The sequence below is a fragment of the Cupressus sempervirens genome, chromosome 4 (genome assembly GCF_028749045.1).
Source record: "Cupressus sempervirens isolate cs-2001-9-10 chromosome 4, ASM2874904v1, whole genome shotgun sequence".
Taxonomy (NCBI): domain Eukaryota; kingdom Viridiplantae; phylum Streptophyta; class Pinopsida; order Cupressales; family Cupressaceae; genus Cupressus; species Cupressus sempervirens.
The window spans coordinates 241,641,089-241,658,096 of record NC_143121.1 but is presented as its reverse complement, the minus strand read 5'-3'; the positions used below and the strand labels follow the sequence as shown (position 1 = coordinate 241,658,096).

The 17,008-nt window shown below is 31.0% G+C and overlaps 1 pseudogene; it reads left to right on the top strand.

Annotated features, from left to right (window-relative positions):
• Nucleotides 1-1,409: 1,409 nt before the first annotated feature.
• LOC149560903 (germin-like protein 1-1 pseudogene) lies at nucleotides 1,410-2,275 on the top strand (annotated as a pseudogene).
• The last annotated feature ends 14,733 nt before the right edge of the window (nucleotides 2,276-17,008 follow it).

The following is a 17,008-nucleotide window of genomic DNA, read 5'->3' as shown; positions in this document are numbered from 1 at the left end:
AAGAAGTCTACCACAATCATTGCTCTAATAAAGGTCACAACACCATCCTTATCACTCAGGAATATGTGATGCATCATTATGGAGAAATGCTTCTTTTTTTTTGTTTCTTCTCATATTTCCTATACTTCATTTGAATACTTCTACTTGGGCTTATATTTCCTATTTCATCTATGTATGTTTTATGAACAACAACATGAATAAGTTAGTTTCACTATTCAAATCATGGACACATATTTTTTTCATCTATGTGAGTTTTATGAACAACAAAATAAATAATAAATTCCACTCTTCAAATGATGTTTAAAGGTATACTTATGGTATTTGATGTTACATTTTCTATGCATAATCATCAACACTAATAATAATATTTATAAAATTGATGGTGATATTGATATGTATATTATATAGAAAATTTATGCTCTCATTGATATGTTAGATGCCATATTATCTATGCGCAGTCATCAAAATTAATAATAAAATGTATAAAAATAAAAAATTGATACTGACCCTTTAAAAAATTGATTTTTTATTAAGTGGTTCAAAATTAGTTATTCAAATGCATTATGTCAAATTTTATTTTAATATTTATTAATAAATAAAATTATTTATTCTAATAATTAATTAAACTTAATAAATGAAAATAATATTTTTAAAAATAAAAAATAATAATAAAATAAACAAATATAATATATTTAAACAAATAACATTATTAATTGTGCTTCGCATCTGTTTCTACTAGCTTATATATATATATATATAAAAGCTGAGAATTGTTGAGGCACTTATTTTGATAATCTATCTGCCTCAAGAAAGATAACTCTTGACTTTGTTTTTATATAAAAAAGATATATATAAGCTCGTTGATGTCAACACTGACGCACCATAAACTGGAGAAGAAACGTCAGTGTTGAGGAAAAAAAAATTATGCATAATCATGGTAACCAAGTTTCGCATGACAAAGATTTAATAAAACGAAAGAACGGGCCCTTGAATTTGCAAATAATCGATTCGATTAGGTAGATGTGAAGATATCAACGTCTATCCTTTTATGTCTTAAAAGAGTATTAAATTAAAACTATTCACATAACATGGTACAGAAAGTCAATCAGATAATGTGTACACGATTTGATAAAAGGAAATGTCAATTAACTCTACGATATCAATAGCAATTCCATTCCATTCTCTTACGTAGCTATGACAAAAATCACTTGTCTTATGTCTCAGTAAGCATTTTACTAAACGACCCGTTCCAACGGTTACATCCCGCGTACAACTGACTAATTCGCGTCTAGCCGCCATCGTTTGACGAAGTATTGCAAATTAAAATTCCTTTTTCACCGCTCAATTTGCCCTATAAAATACCCGTTTTAGGAATGATCAATCATATCATCTTCTGCCTTTCCATTTCGCATTCTAAGCCAATTGGAAATGAAAACTTCTGCAACAATGATGAAAGCTTCCTTGAGCTGCATTTTATGGTTTTCTCTAATATTGTCAATTAATGCATCAGACCCAGATCCTCTGCAGGATTTCTGTGTGGCTGATCTCACTCAATCCAATGTGAAGCTGAACGGTTTTGTGTGCAAAGACCCAAAGGAAGTGAAGGCTTCCGATTTCTTGTTTAAGGGACTTGATACTCCACTCTCAACAAACAATCGTTTTGGGTTCAATATCACCGCTGGTACTGTGGAAACCTTCCCGGGATTAAATACGCTGGGCATATCGATGAACCATGGTGTGTTTGCCCCTGGTGGTTTGAATCCCCCTCATATTCATCCTCGTGCTACTGAGATCATATTTGTAATGGAGGGCACTATTTTGGTTGGTTTTGTCAGCACTAATAATGTTTTATTCTCGCAAAAGTTGGAGAAGGGAGATGTGTTTGTGGTTCCAAGGGGGTTGGTCCATTTTCAGCAGAACGTGGGGGCATCATATGCAACTACAATAACTGCTCTTAACAGCCAGCTGCCTGGCGTCCAAGTGGTTGCATCTTCCCTCTTCGGAGCGAATCCTCCAATTCCTCAACGTGTTCTGACCAAGGCATTTAATATCAATCAGCAACAGCTCAAACAGTTGATTGCTGGACAAACCTCATGATCACCTGCAATTTTATAGACCATTGTGCTGAGAGAAGATTTTATCTTAATCTCTCTTGAGTTGTATTCTTCCTCAATTTGATTTATTCTTTTCCTTCAGATGTTTTTTATGGTGTACCCAATAAGAGCCTCATTCTTCTTTGAGGCGGAACCAAATAAATATTTGTTCCTGCCAACTATTGTTTTCCTTGGATTCTATCATTAGCTGCGTCTTATTTATATTTATAGAGTCTATTAATTCAATTATATTTAAAAAATAGTATATTACTATTTATTTGGAATTCTATTGGACTTGAATAAAAAAAGGAAATGAAAGAATTAATTTCAGTGTTAATCAAATAGGTAAAATTACACAATACGTTTTACACATTAATAAATAAACAATAAAATCCACCAGTACTATCTTAGGTTTTTATTGGGTGTAATTAAATTAACATTACTGAAGCATCAGACAGACTGTTTATTTTAATTTAATTCTCATTAAAGTCTGTTTCCTATATTTTCCTATCTGGTGCTTGCCTTGGACCATTTCAACTTTCGATGTTAGGTATTCTTCCTGAAGGGTATTAATCTACACTACCCGTCATCTTAAATGAGCTATTTTGAATGAAAATGCGCATATACTCTTTGCTTGCAAGAATTAATAACTTTGTACATATGCGTTCTCCGAATAAAACAACAATTTTGGGTCTTTAACATTTCACTGCAAATTTTAAAAATTTATCTGCACAATAATCTTTTCTACCCATATTCCCTTAGGAGATACATATGCCAGAATTTGCTCCAGATTTCCAGTTCCTTCGAAAAGCTGACCGGTGTTATCTGCAAGTAAACTACATCTCGTTGGAGCCCACAATCCGTATTCCAGCATAGTTCCCATGAAGAATGTCCTGCCATAAAAAAGTGATTGTCATTTAATATTTTGAAACTGGAGGCATCAGAGAAATCTCCTCCAAAAGTCCGCTACTGATAACATAAATTTAGCCTGCCAAGCTTCTCAATGCCCAGAGCTCTGTAAATCATCTCTGTCAAAATCTCCACTTGTAACCCCCAATCCATGCCCAGACAAAATAATCTCAGCAGCCATGATTTTGTCTGCTGGTGAAACACACAGAAGTTATAGAACGATTTCAAGGTCTGGATGAGCGTTGCTCACATTTATCAGTATGATTCTAGTTTGGCTTTGAAATTTGTGAATACTTCAAAGGAAGTAGGGAATCGAATGGAAGAATTGATTACGGTATAACGGCTGACCAGCAATGCCCTTAGCATGCTGGACGCCCTAGACACTAAAAGGATGTCGATAAAAAAAATTAGGAATTCTTTTTTTCGAAAACTGATTTTATTCTTTCCCTAAACAATAAGATAAAATGTAATGTTTAGCAGGGAATGCATAAACTATTGCTCCACATAGAATGCAGACAATCTTTTAAAATAGTATCACTCCTTTCCTTCCCCTCCGTTTCCGCCATCGCTCTCGCTTCTGCTACAAAATCATCCGCCATTAAGGTTAATGTTAATCCTCTGTCGCTCCTTTTTTCTACAATTTTGGAATTCATAATAGAACATCTCTTGTCCACACATGAAAGAAAAAAATATGTACATAAATAGTATGCGCACACCTTGAAACCACATAAAATCTGTGTAAAAACACCATCAATTAGTAATTGGTATATTCTTAGTGTGCAATTGAGCTGCACAATTTGTGATACCAATATTTTCGGGATGACTTCCTGACAGCACTAAGATGCAGCATAAACACAAACCCCCTTCTCATCTGTACAACACGTTCATTCCATGGCATTCATATATTCGTTAATTAGACACTCTTTTGAACAAAACTGATTGTGTTGGGCTGTGACAAGGGCTACATGAATTACAAACCCCTAGAAGCAATCAGCAATCATCGATCCAAAAAATTGATAATAATAACATCAAACAGTGGTTTGATATTGTGAAGACACAATTTTAAATGACGTATAATAATAAACATGTATCATATGACCATCATCTATGCAAAAATTCTTCAATTTTGAGAGTAGATCAAGATCACAAGCTTCCTTTATAAATAGAAAAGAGTGCTACCCTTTCTGATTCTTCTGCAATCAACGTAATGCTGGTACATACACCTACTGAAAATAGAGCCTTTAGTTTCTCAGACATTTTGTTAAGTGCACCTACACACTTTGTAGATATCTTAAATACTCGTTAGAAAATGTCTCATTACCAAAAATGATGAAGGGTTTGAGCATTGTAAATGGAATTTTCAAAATTTGACAGTTTTTTAACACAAAAATGTTGGTCTAACATGTTCACAGAGGTTGTATTTGTCAATGTGCTCAAACAAACATCTATAAAAAATCACTGCACATAAATTCTTTGTTCTTCCACACAGGTTGCACTCTTAACATATGAGTTTCCAGTTTCAGGCTGGTCATGACACCATTAGTTTTGGAAATCATCTTCAACCTAAACCATCAGATGACAAATATTCATGAAGCAGTACCTGTTCTCAAAAATCCAAAGTACTTGAAACAAATGCCAAATGTGGAAGCAAAGGCAACGCACGAGGACTGCTAAGCATTCCTAAATAATCAACGAGTCATCCTCTTATTCACAATAATGTTGAAATTTCAGTTGTTGAAATAATAAGCAATAGTTATTAGCAGCTACAAAGTGTCAAAATTGATGGGAAACTTGAGCCATATTACAGATGCCACAACCCACTTGCCTTACCGATAAAGTATTCACTGCTACTATTTTTTTAAATCTATTTTCTTGCTTTCTAGCTGTTGTTTTCAGAGATTTGCACTGCATAAGGCATCTTAAAAATTTATGCTATTTTTTTCATTATAACAACAGCTTGTTTGCAAGAAGCGCATGAAAGAAAAATTACATGTTTTTAAAGGCCTGCAACTTATATGAATTGTATATGCATGGACTGTTTTGCATGCCTCAATAAGAAAAATGTGAATGTGTCATCCATTGTATTTAAAATGATGTTGAAATTTCATTCGTTGTAACAATAAGCAACGGTAATTAGCAATATGCTATTAATTTTTTAAAAAAATTAGACATTTTTAATTAATTTTATTATTCCTAAAACAATGAAGGTCCGTTTTATTTCTTACAATTAGTAGGACAGTAAAATGTAGGCTTCTTCTCAAAGTGCCATAATCCATTACTATATTATTGATTTAAAGCTCATGCATATTAAATTTACCCTGCATTGCACTCATGCAATTATAGTCCTTTTTTTAGTTTTTAATTAGAAGAATTTATATGAAATAAAGTGATACATTAATCAATAATAAATTATCATATTTATTAATATGTGTAATATATATTTAACTAATTTTCTAATTATAATAAATAAAATTCAATTATTTCAAAGTAGATTTCAAAAAAAGATTCATATTTAAGATTAAAATAAAATAGGGGTTTAGTATGATTTACTTTTAAAAATAATTTAATCGATCATTATTATTTTTATTGCACAAGAATCCATTAATTATATTTATTGTAGAATTTCTAAAATGTAAATATGATTAAATTTTTTAATATGATAAATTATATATAAATACTATACAAATATTTAACAAAAAATTGTTAAACTATATTTGAGATTATGAATAAGAGTACACATATTATTATGCACTCTTTATCAAATCATAAACTATCAAATCTATATTGACATTTAAATATTCTAAAGTAAATTTGATGCAATTTGTCACCAATTGGAAGTCCTCCATAGCATTTCACATTCTATTTCAAGATTGTAATTAAATATAAAACTTGCTTCAACTCTTACTCACTACATTAAAGGCAGGAACTTTGGTGCTTGCATCCCTTGTTTCTCTTCATTGAGCATAAATTGAAATGAATTTAACACATTATTTCTTTAAAAGGTCTCTTTGTTTAATTTACACTTTACTTCATTCCTGTGCTTTACATATGATTGTATTAATTCTTTTTTTTTCCTCAAGTCTTATGATATTCTCAACATAAATTACTGCCATACAAATATGAGTTTTCTTAAGGATGGTCTTGATTGATTCAATAAAATGCATATGTAAGCACCATTTTAAAAAGATTAATTATTATGATGTTTCAGATTTATAATATGTTGTTTCTAAAAAATATTATAAAAAAGTAAGGTCAAAAGTAATGAGTACTTATCATGATAGTTGAATGATGTAAGGTGTCTAGAAAAATACGATAATTTCAACATATTGAAATCTAAATCTTGCAATATATTGGAGAATAATTTTAGGGATGATTCTCTTAAAAAGATAAATATAAAATTAAGGATATTAATTTCAAATTTAGTGTATTTTCAAACATCTCCAAATGGTTGACATTGTGCTCTCCTAGGTCACACTTGCATAAAAAGTCTTGGTGCTTCACCCCTATGAGCATCACCTAGATCCAATGAGTGCTAAGTGTTCCATTTATTCTCATGAGAGATGGATTCATGTTGAATCACTACTCATGAAACATGGGTCAATGAGTTTGACTCAAAATCACATAGTTAAATCCTGATAGCAATATCACAATTCGACTTGTTGTGGAAATTATCTCTACTTATCAATTGATGAGCTTAAGGGGATTTATATTGAATGGTTCATAAGGCACAATACTTGGTGAATGTTTTGACAATGGGATTGAAAGCTTTGGGTTTCACCATGGAGGAAACTCTGTAGTTAAGCACGCTCAGGCTGGAGTAGTACTGGGATGGGTGACGTCTCAGGAAGTCTTCATGTTTTACCCCTGTGAGCATCACCTAGATCCAACGAGTGCTAAGTGATCCATTTATTCTTATGAGATATAGATTCATGTTGAATCACTACTCATGAAACATGGGTCAATGAGTTTGACTCAAAAATGACACAATTAAATCTTTATAGTAATATCACAATTTGATTTGCTATGGAAATTATCTCCTACTTATATATAAAATGTCAACAACTTTTTATAGATTAGAAGTCACATGCATGGTGGATCATCATATATACATAACATCAATGCAATATATTTTCAAAATAGGCAAAAAGAAGGATCTATACATACCCTTTTGCATTCTCATAGGAAGACCACATTTTCATACACTTGCCACATAGGCAAAAAAATAAAGTTAGGGTTGTCAAAAGTTTACTATACATAGTTGAATCAACAAGTAGTTAAAATATATTCCAATTAATTATGAAACTTCATTCTAATTTCCAAGTTACATGTAAAAATGATATGTACAATAATAATTATGTTTCATAAACTAATTATCGACCAAATTGTCGAACACAACATATCATCACATGAATATGCCATACATGAATATACTGAAGAAGTTGACCTACATATCAAACCTTATGTCATCATATTTAAGAACTATATATTGCTAAACAATTTCCACATCATCAATTGAAAAAACATGAAAATAATCAAGAAAAACACCAATTCGAATAGTCAACAATTACTTCATTAATCATAATCAAGGATTAACAAATAATTATGCAATTAAGAATGTAACACATGAAATTATCCAAGGGTGCTAACCTACATGTCATCCATCTATCAAAATGCATGATTTGATAAATACATCAAGTATAATCTAAAGTTTCATACCTATGTGAGCATCATAAAAAATGTTTCATACACATCGGACATGGAACAATAAGCACATCATACAAGTGCAATACCGTCTATCATATGATCTGCACCATTAAGTAATTCATCTAGGTATTCTCACCAATCACTTGCAAGAGCTAATAAACCTATCTTTTATCATTTCTGTGAGCTAGGCCCTCAAGCCCATCTCGTCACCACTGTGTGCTTAACCAACATATAAGCACAAGTTGAAATGTATGGCCTTCATGCCATTCAATCATCACATAAAATATGGTTGAGGTGTTTTTCTGCCCAACCATGATGCCTTACACTTCCTTGGGATTCTACCTAACACATAGAATTCCCAACCCTTCAATGCACAACTAATACAAAATGCACTTCCTTGGGATCCTGCCTAACACATAGAATTCCCAACCTGGCAATGCCCACACAATACAAAAGGTACTCTCTTTAGGATCCTACCTAACACATAGAATTCCTATCCTGAAAATTCCCAATAAAGTAAAAAAGCATGAGGTATCTGATGCAACCATGAAACATACTACTTCCCACATATGTCCAAGTAGCCCTAATCATGGATGTGGTGGGGAGATGAAGCATGGGAAAACATATCAAATAAACATATGAACATAGATTTTTCCAAAGCATTCATTTTAGTACCAATGTTACATTGGCAAGTAGAGCAAAAAAGGAGAGCATCTCTTCTGCGCCTCCCTATCTGTCCACATTCAGAACCCACACCAGAAGGTAAGATTTCCAAAATAAAATAAAAAATTAAATGAAAAAGGAAAAATGACACATTCTTCACAATCTACTCCCTTATACATCCTATCATTTCTCCATACTGAACATGATAGATGACATCACTTCAAAACACAAGACTAGCATCCTAAAAGTGCACACCCTAGCCACCTCAAGATGAAAGAACTCTTGAAATAAAGATTCACAATTCTCAAATCAAAGTCCAAGAAGGAGGATTAAAACCACTAAAATAAAAGTGAAAAAGAATAAGAGTAGATATGTCACATAAGAAATTAGTGGCTAGGTGGCCATAAGAAAAAAAATTCAGGCTAGCCCTTCATCACATCAAAGTTCATGAAAACTAAAGATAATCAAATGAAAACCCACTTCACATAAAACACAATGACTCTCATTAGTCACCAAGAGGGAGTCGATGTGTTAATGAAACCTTGCATCAAAGGACCATGAAGAAAATAACCAAACTTCGTATGTATCCCATGCAATTTATCTTAATAATCACACATTTCTAAATGCATAATGGAACATGCAATACCTTTTCAAACAAAGTCCATGTTCTTCCTACTTATCATAGGAGGTTACTCAATGAACTACATAAACTTGACATAAGATTAATTGTTGCACTACATGTGCATCACTTGCTATTTACACAATAAAAGATATTGTTTCTTTTCTTTTCTATCACAATCCAAGTCCTTATTTTGTAGGCACTAATAACCTAGTGAAAAAGTCAACCATCTTTTGACTATCTCAACAGTTAATAGAAATTCACACCCTTCTTGCATCACACAAGAAAATAAATAAATAATTGAAGTATAATACAACATGTATATTATATCATCACATAATTTAAATGAAACTATTTTTGATTGGTCTAATTTAAATGAAATATAATCATTAACATATGAGGTAAACAAATTACCGATCATTCCATAAACTTTTTCATTCTTAAAAATCTTTAAAGGAATGCAATGTCAACCCAAAATCTTGACATATATAAGGAACATCTTATCCTTCTATGTCAAAGTAATCATAACTAGAAGACACACCATGCAACCCATGTCATAAAATCAATAACATAAATTAAGTTAGTTGACTTATAGTTTTGTGTGTAGCATAGTGAACTCAAGGTCTGGGTGTGGAACCTAGAGCTCTGATACCATATGAAAGGACTACGGCTGCAAAAATAATGCCACATCAACATTCTTTGTAATATGTGGAAAATTTAACAAGTTAAAGTTCATTGAATATTGACCAAATCAACATTAATTCACAATTATCATTAAATGTAAAATAAATACATTTATGAGATACCAGACACCATAATAACGTGATGGTTTAGACAGGTCGACCAAACTAAAATAAGCTCCAGAACATGCTCAAGAAGCATAATGAAAGAATATTGTAGGAGTGGTTTACCACCTTACCATGAAGCTATTAAGCTTCCCTAGAATATTTCTTGACATTAAAGATACCCAACCTGACATCGAGTAAGTCTAAAAAGGTAAAATGAATAGAGGAAATGGATTAGTGTAGCAAAAAATATCTCTCTCCCAATTGAGATGAATCCATCTTGTCAATACATATCTCAATTAATGAATGTCACAAAGAGATTTCCATCTAGTGAGGCATATAATATAAATAAAAATGCTTGATTAAAAGGAAAAACCTCATTTTTCTCATAAATCACTATTTTATTATTAATAATTGGGATACACTTAACCCACAATCTATTTCAATGTTACTAAATTTTCCTAATATACCATAATCTATAAAACAAAATGAAAACAATATTCCATTGACTGATCATTCTTGTAAAAGATACTTAAGGTTTCCTAACAATTTTATAAAATAAAACATGTCAAATGGAACATTGTCATTATCTAATTTTTATGGAGTAAAAAATCATAGCAGAATAACCTCATTCATCATTTCACGTAAAAATATTAATAGGGAAAAAAATAAAATAAAGGGCCTTGGTAAGATACCATATCATTGTCTTGTTGGCATATCACTACACAAACTATCCAAATATAATGGGAAATCATTCAATTCAACATTTCCACCTATTAGCTTTGACTTGACTATAACAATTTCTTTTAGTGTTTGTAGAATGAAATAGTTAAGTAGATATAAAAGCAATTATTTAGAAGTTCAGTTGCAAGAAGTGCACATACTTACTACCTTTATACATATGATAATATAAGTTGCATATTCTTGTCTCATCATCTCATTTTTTATTAGGAAAGAATTTTAAGAAGCCTCTTAGAAAATATAACAAGAAACCTTTAAGGAATAGGAGGAGTGTACTAAATCTAGTTGGACACACTACTCTTGGAAGTTACAATTGTATTTGTTGACACATAGTTTGTTTCTTGAATTAACTCTAGCACTAATGTTCTTTGGTATAGGTGGAATTGGAATACCCATTGACAACCCCAATTATGGCTCCAATATTTGTTTAAACTGCAACACATGCCAATCATCAAGGTCATTTCCTCATTACAAAAGTGTTGAAGTCTATTTAAGATTTCTTTAGGGATACTCCAAATCAAAAAAGGCCTTTCTTAGTGATTAAACACAAGGAAATTTATAGCCATTTTAGTAGACTACTAGTTGGTCACAAGTTTCAATATTTCCCCAATTCAAATTTTAGACATGATTGAGTAAAATTAATAAGTACATGAACCCACTCACTGATTATATTCATACACTTCCATCTATTTGGTAGATGAATAGTTTTGAATAATCCTAAAGTAACCAAGCTCACAAATTCTTTGTGCAACAAGCTAGATCAAGCTAAAAAAAGGGGATTATAGAAATACATAGGAAGGAATTTGTAACAATGGTTGATTGGAGGGTACTAAAATTAATAAAATTGATATGAAATGCACTAATACCCAAGAGAGATTATGGAACTCAGGGATTCTTACAATTACAATTTAATCTATTAAATGGTGCCTAACAAAAGTAGTCCTTATGTGGCATCACCCAGCCATAGAGCATAAATGATTTTGTTATTTGAAATCTAGTGCCAAATCACGATGGTAGAACCAACATCCTATTTTGATTAGTAGGGGACACTCTATGGAGAAAGAAATGCTTTATTAATATTCCTAAGAATGAGAGTATGATGAACATTATATTCCAGATTAAGCTAGTTGTACTTAAATGCAACATTTGCATGATACTTAAGAGTTTGTAAGACCAAGGATTAAGCTATACATAGATGTTATTTAAAGTTCTAGGAGCTTCCATGATTCAATCTACATTTCCACACTATATGTAATTAAGAGCTTATTCATAGCACTCAAGCAATACAACTTAACAATGGTACCACTTATGAATCTCTCTTGTGAATGAAGATAACATCAAAGTGTGGTGCGTAAAATGCATAGCAGATACAAACAAATTGTCTAAGGTTTTTGAGCATTGGTAGGAACCATTGAAGAAAGTGTTAAAGCCACCACTTTTTCTGCTATCTCTAAGTTAATACAAGGGCGCAAAGGCACATGTGGTCCACTCATTCTAAATTTATAACAATAATTAGCAACCTAATTGTAGCAGTTTGAGAATTAAATAGATATATTTATGTGTTTAACATTTCAATATGCCAAGAATGATTAAAATCGACTAACAAGAAAAAAATAGCCTTGGTGGACAATTAGGAGAATTAGAAGGATAAGACCTAGTTAAGTGCATGTTGCTTCCAAGGATTTTTTTATTTAGCTTCCATCAAATAGAGCCTCAAGTGCTTTTGCTCTGCTCCCCATTTTCTTGGACTTCTAGTACTTATGCTTTTCTCCCTCATCATTTCAAATATCGTCAACTGAATAGAATGATTCAGTATTGCTAATCATTGTTGGGGGTTTGGAACTATATATCTCATTCCAAAGAGAAACAAAACATGCATCTATCATGGCTATCACCATTGTAGACACAATCATGGCTATCACCATTCCCAACACAATTAGGAATAAATACATGTAGTCTCTCTCAAATGGCATCTTACTTGCTAAAAGATTGAAAGCTCTATAAAAATATTGGATACTGCTTTAACATATTGGGATCAGTTTTAATGAAAGCGTGAAAGAAATTCTCCCCCCTCTAGGGTAGCTAACATTCTCAAAATTTAGTATAATAACTATTACTTTCAAGATTAATTTATTATAAAATTATTGAAAAAATCCAAGTGACAATGATAATGTCGATTTATTCGATTATGGGATGGTGGGTTCTGACAAAAAGTTGCATATGGTTTTTCTCTCAAGTCTGTAGAGGTAGAGACAAGCAAGAACCATGATCTACTAAACAAAATACAGAAATAAAACCACAAACAACCCTACACACGAAAAATATAGATAAACTATATTGATTTTTAACATAAAGTTATGTTTACAGCATATGTTTTTGTTGAGAATCTAGTGCTAATTTTTTTGGAAACACGGTATTTTTTCTTCTCCTTAAACATTGCCTTAAAAAAGAGAAAACACATAAAGCACTTTTGAACCAAACAAAATTCCATAATCACCAAAAGGAAAAACCTAGAAAGATCCACCAAAAATGCAATAAATAAAGTAGTTGGAGTAGGTAGAAAATGGTAGGGAAGATCAAAAGAAATGGCAAGCTGGAGGCCAGTGTGATCCAACACCCACCCTTAATCTTCACTGCTATATGTATCTGCAATGACAATACTTTCTTGGAGATTTATTAAAAAATTCTTTGCAAGGGGCTTTATAAAAATATGTGCCCACTATTCTTTGCAAATATAATGACATCTTATATCAATATCTTTGCTACATCGATGAAAGAGCTTTTTTTTTTAACAAAGCAATTGCAGAATTATTAGTAGAATATGATTTTGTAGGTTCTTGTGGATGTTTCAAATCTGAAAGTACTCTTCTCTTCCATATTTCCTTGAAAGTTGGTGATGTTGTAGCAGAAAATTCCACTTTAGCTAATGATAGCATCAAAATTGATTGTTTCTTTGATGCCGAAGAGAAAACTCTTGATCCTAGGTGAAAGATATAGCCTAAAATACTTCTTTTATCATCTATGCTACCTACCCAGTCACTATTTCTATTACCAATCAACTTGTAATCATTTAAAGGTACATAAAGGATCACAATTTTCTTTGTTCCAGCTATATACAACAACATTCCTTTTCCATCTTTCTAATGAGTTTCTTTTGGTGTGTCCGTGAATCTAGAAATGAGACTAACTATGCATTATGTCAAGCCTTGTACCTATGAGTATAGAAGGATGTGAACTAAGCTTGTGAATAAATATGCATCTATATTAGGAATTTCATCATTTTATTTAAGTTTTAAACCCAACACAATTGGTGTAGGGGCTGAATTCCCATATGTCATTTTAAATATTCTCAATAAATCAATAGTATACATACTTTGATAGATAAAAATTCCTTGATCATTCTGACTTACTTCTTTCCCAAAGAAATATATCATGAGCCCCAAATCACTCATATCAAATTTACTTTTCATGGATGCCTCAAATTTTTTAATTGACATATTACTGGTGAAAATCAAGTCGTCTACATATAAACAAACTATCAAGATTTCTCTTTCATTACTTACTTTGACATACAAAGTTGGTTCATAGCCACACTTAATAAATTTGTTACTCACAAAATAAGAATATATTCTTTTGTACCAACCTCTAAGAGCTTGCTTCAAGCCATATAGTGTCTTTTACAACTTGTATACCTTATATTTTTCTCGCAAAATTTTATACCAAGAAAAGGTGTATGTTTTATATACACTTCTTCTAAAATCTCATTCAAAAATGATGGTTTAACATCCATCTAATAGACCTTCCAATTATTTTGAGCTACTATAGATTAAACCTTTTTAATAGTATCTAATCTTAACTTATTCAAAAGAAATATTTAAATAGATTCCTTAAGTAGTTTGTATAATACTATTGTACATTGAACCACTTCATATGATTGCCTGACAATGTGCAAGTTATCATAAAAATATGTTCTTAAATATTTGGTTTCTACAACACACAAGATATTTCCCATTGACTCTAAATGACCTTTCCTTCTCTTAATTCCATCAATGATCATTGTAGCTTCTAGAGATGAAATGTTTTGATTGAACATAAACTAATGTTTCCTGTACAGTACTAATTTACATCATTTCTCCTTGATTCTTGTTGGAGTTACTATTTACTCCACAAGCACACATGACTCCCATAGAGACAATACAGTTTGTTGTTCTAAGATCCCTGAATTTTATAAATCTTGGCCTAGGTAATACATTTTATGGTCAAGAACATTGGATTTTCTCTAGTCCTCAAATATGGGTATGAATAGTACTATGAAGTAGAAAGAGTTTTTCAAAGGTACATTTTAACTAAATCAAAATTAGAAATTATATGGTAATACTCCACAATTAAATCCAATTCCCTATTTCTTAGATAATTCATGGAGATAGAGCTATATATCATCCTTCTTATCAGATCAGGGTATGTGCAGGATCATGGTCAACCAAGCTATGCTCTTAAGTGGCAATAAAAAATCAAAAAATCAGGGTTATGTCAACTTGACGTGTGATTTTCTACTTGTTATTAACTTTATATCAAAAAATTGAGAGAAAAGAATCTCTAGAAAATTGAATCTAGTTTCTAAACTACTAAGGACTTATCTCAAAAAAATAAAAATTAATTGGTCAAAATTTTGAATTTTAATGCAATATTATAAAATTTTAGAACAAAAATAAGTAGACTTATGTCTAACCACCTTAACCAAAATCAAATGATAATATTTTTTAATAATATTCTACATATAAGTAGTATACTCAGGCTTGGATGTGACACATATTTTTGGGTATTTTTATTCTAAATAAATAATTAATAATTAACTTTTGACTTTAGTATTTTTGGAATTAAAAAACTCTTGTGTCTGACCACCTTAACTAATTCAAAACTCTACAAAATTCATTTTTTCATTATTTTTCCTTGTAGTTGAAGAAACATAGAATGTGATGCATCTTTTGGATTTGAAAAATGTTGTACCATTTGAAAGTTATATTCTTTTTTCAAGTAGTGTGTCAGTCAGCACTTTATATGAAACTCCATTAGAAAATAAATAATAATTACTTACTAAACTCATAATTTGATAAACCTTACATTTATGGAAAGATAAGAACATTCTTAAGAAACCCTTTTCATTTCATCAAATTTTGGTGAAACAAAAGTTGTCAGCTACATGTTTGAAGTAAAAATCACATAAAAACAGGCCAAAAGCACATTTTTAGGATGTTTTTAAAGTTGACCATATAGGTTTGGTATCAAAAGATATAGCAGACCTTATAAAGATATTAATTTTTTTCATTTATTATTAGGGTGGGTGGGAAAAAAGTTGGAATACATTTTGAAATTGTTTGACATATTTCAGAACTACAAATTTTTTAGATCACCACTTTTTGGCACACCATGATCCTGCACATACCCATCAAATAAAAGTTTTATTTTCAAGAACACTCAAAAACTTAGAAAACAATGTCATAGTTAAGTATTAAGAAAAAATAATGTTATAAATCTATCAAATTATCAATTAAGCTAGTCAAAAGAAATTGTATCATGAAAGAAAATAAGTTGGACACTCAAATTTTACCAAAATTTTAGATTTTCTCCAATGAGATTTTGCATGTAGGAAAAAGGTTTATAGTTATTATAGAACCATTCTCCTATAAACAAAACTATTGTATAAGTTTAACGATGGAACAAAAAGACTCCATCTCAAAAGCTACCGTATGAACTGTAGAAGTATGATGCAGTGAAAGGTGAGAGAATCACCAAAGGAGATGTCGAAACCCCCAACAAATAACCACACAACATAAACACACCAACAGTGCAAGATCTGATACCAAGGTAAAAGCACAAACCTATGTCACCTTTTTACAAAGGAAAAGTCTAACAAAAATATAATTATTCACCTTCAATGACATAAAATTGGTATTATTATTTAGAATTTGAAAATGAAGTAAACTAATTAAATGTGTAGAAATGGATGAAGTTTAGGATTATAATTTTTAATAATTATTTGGAATAAGAAATGATATATTTTCCTATTTTTTAAAGATAATTTTTTAGTTGCAAAAAAATGCTGAAAATTAGGGGTCTTGTTCCCACTACAAAACAACATCGAAATAAACTTATTTGCATATGATCTTAGATTATGTTATAGATAACATATGTAGCTAGAACAATCAAAAATAAAAATTAACTTTAGACCTATATTTTCTCTTTTATAATGATTCAAATTTTAACTTATTCAAATTGATGGTTTTCATCTCCCACCACAACTTTCAAAATAAATCTATTCCAACCAAAATAAAAATTATCAATTCTGGAAGAGGACTCTCTCCTCTAGAACGTCATATAATTTTTATATATTTTTGGTATGATTTAACAATTTTTTCTTTCTCAAAATTTGCATACTATATCTAATTAAAACACTATGAACTCTATATGAGAATATTCATGACTTTGAGCTCTAT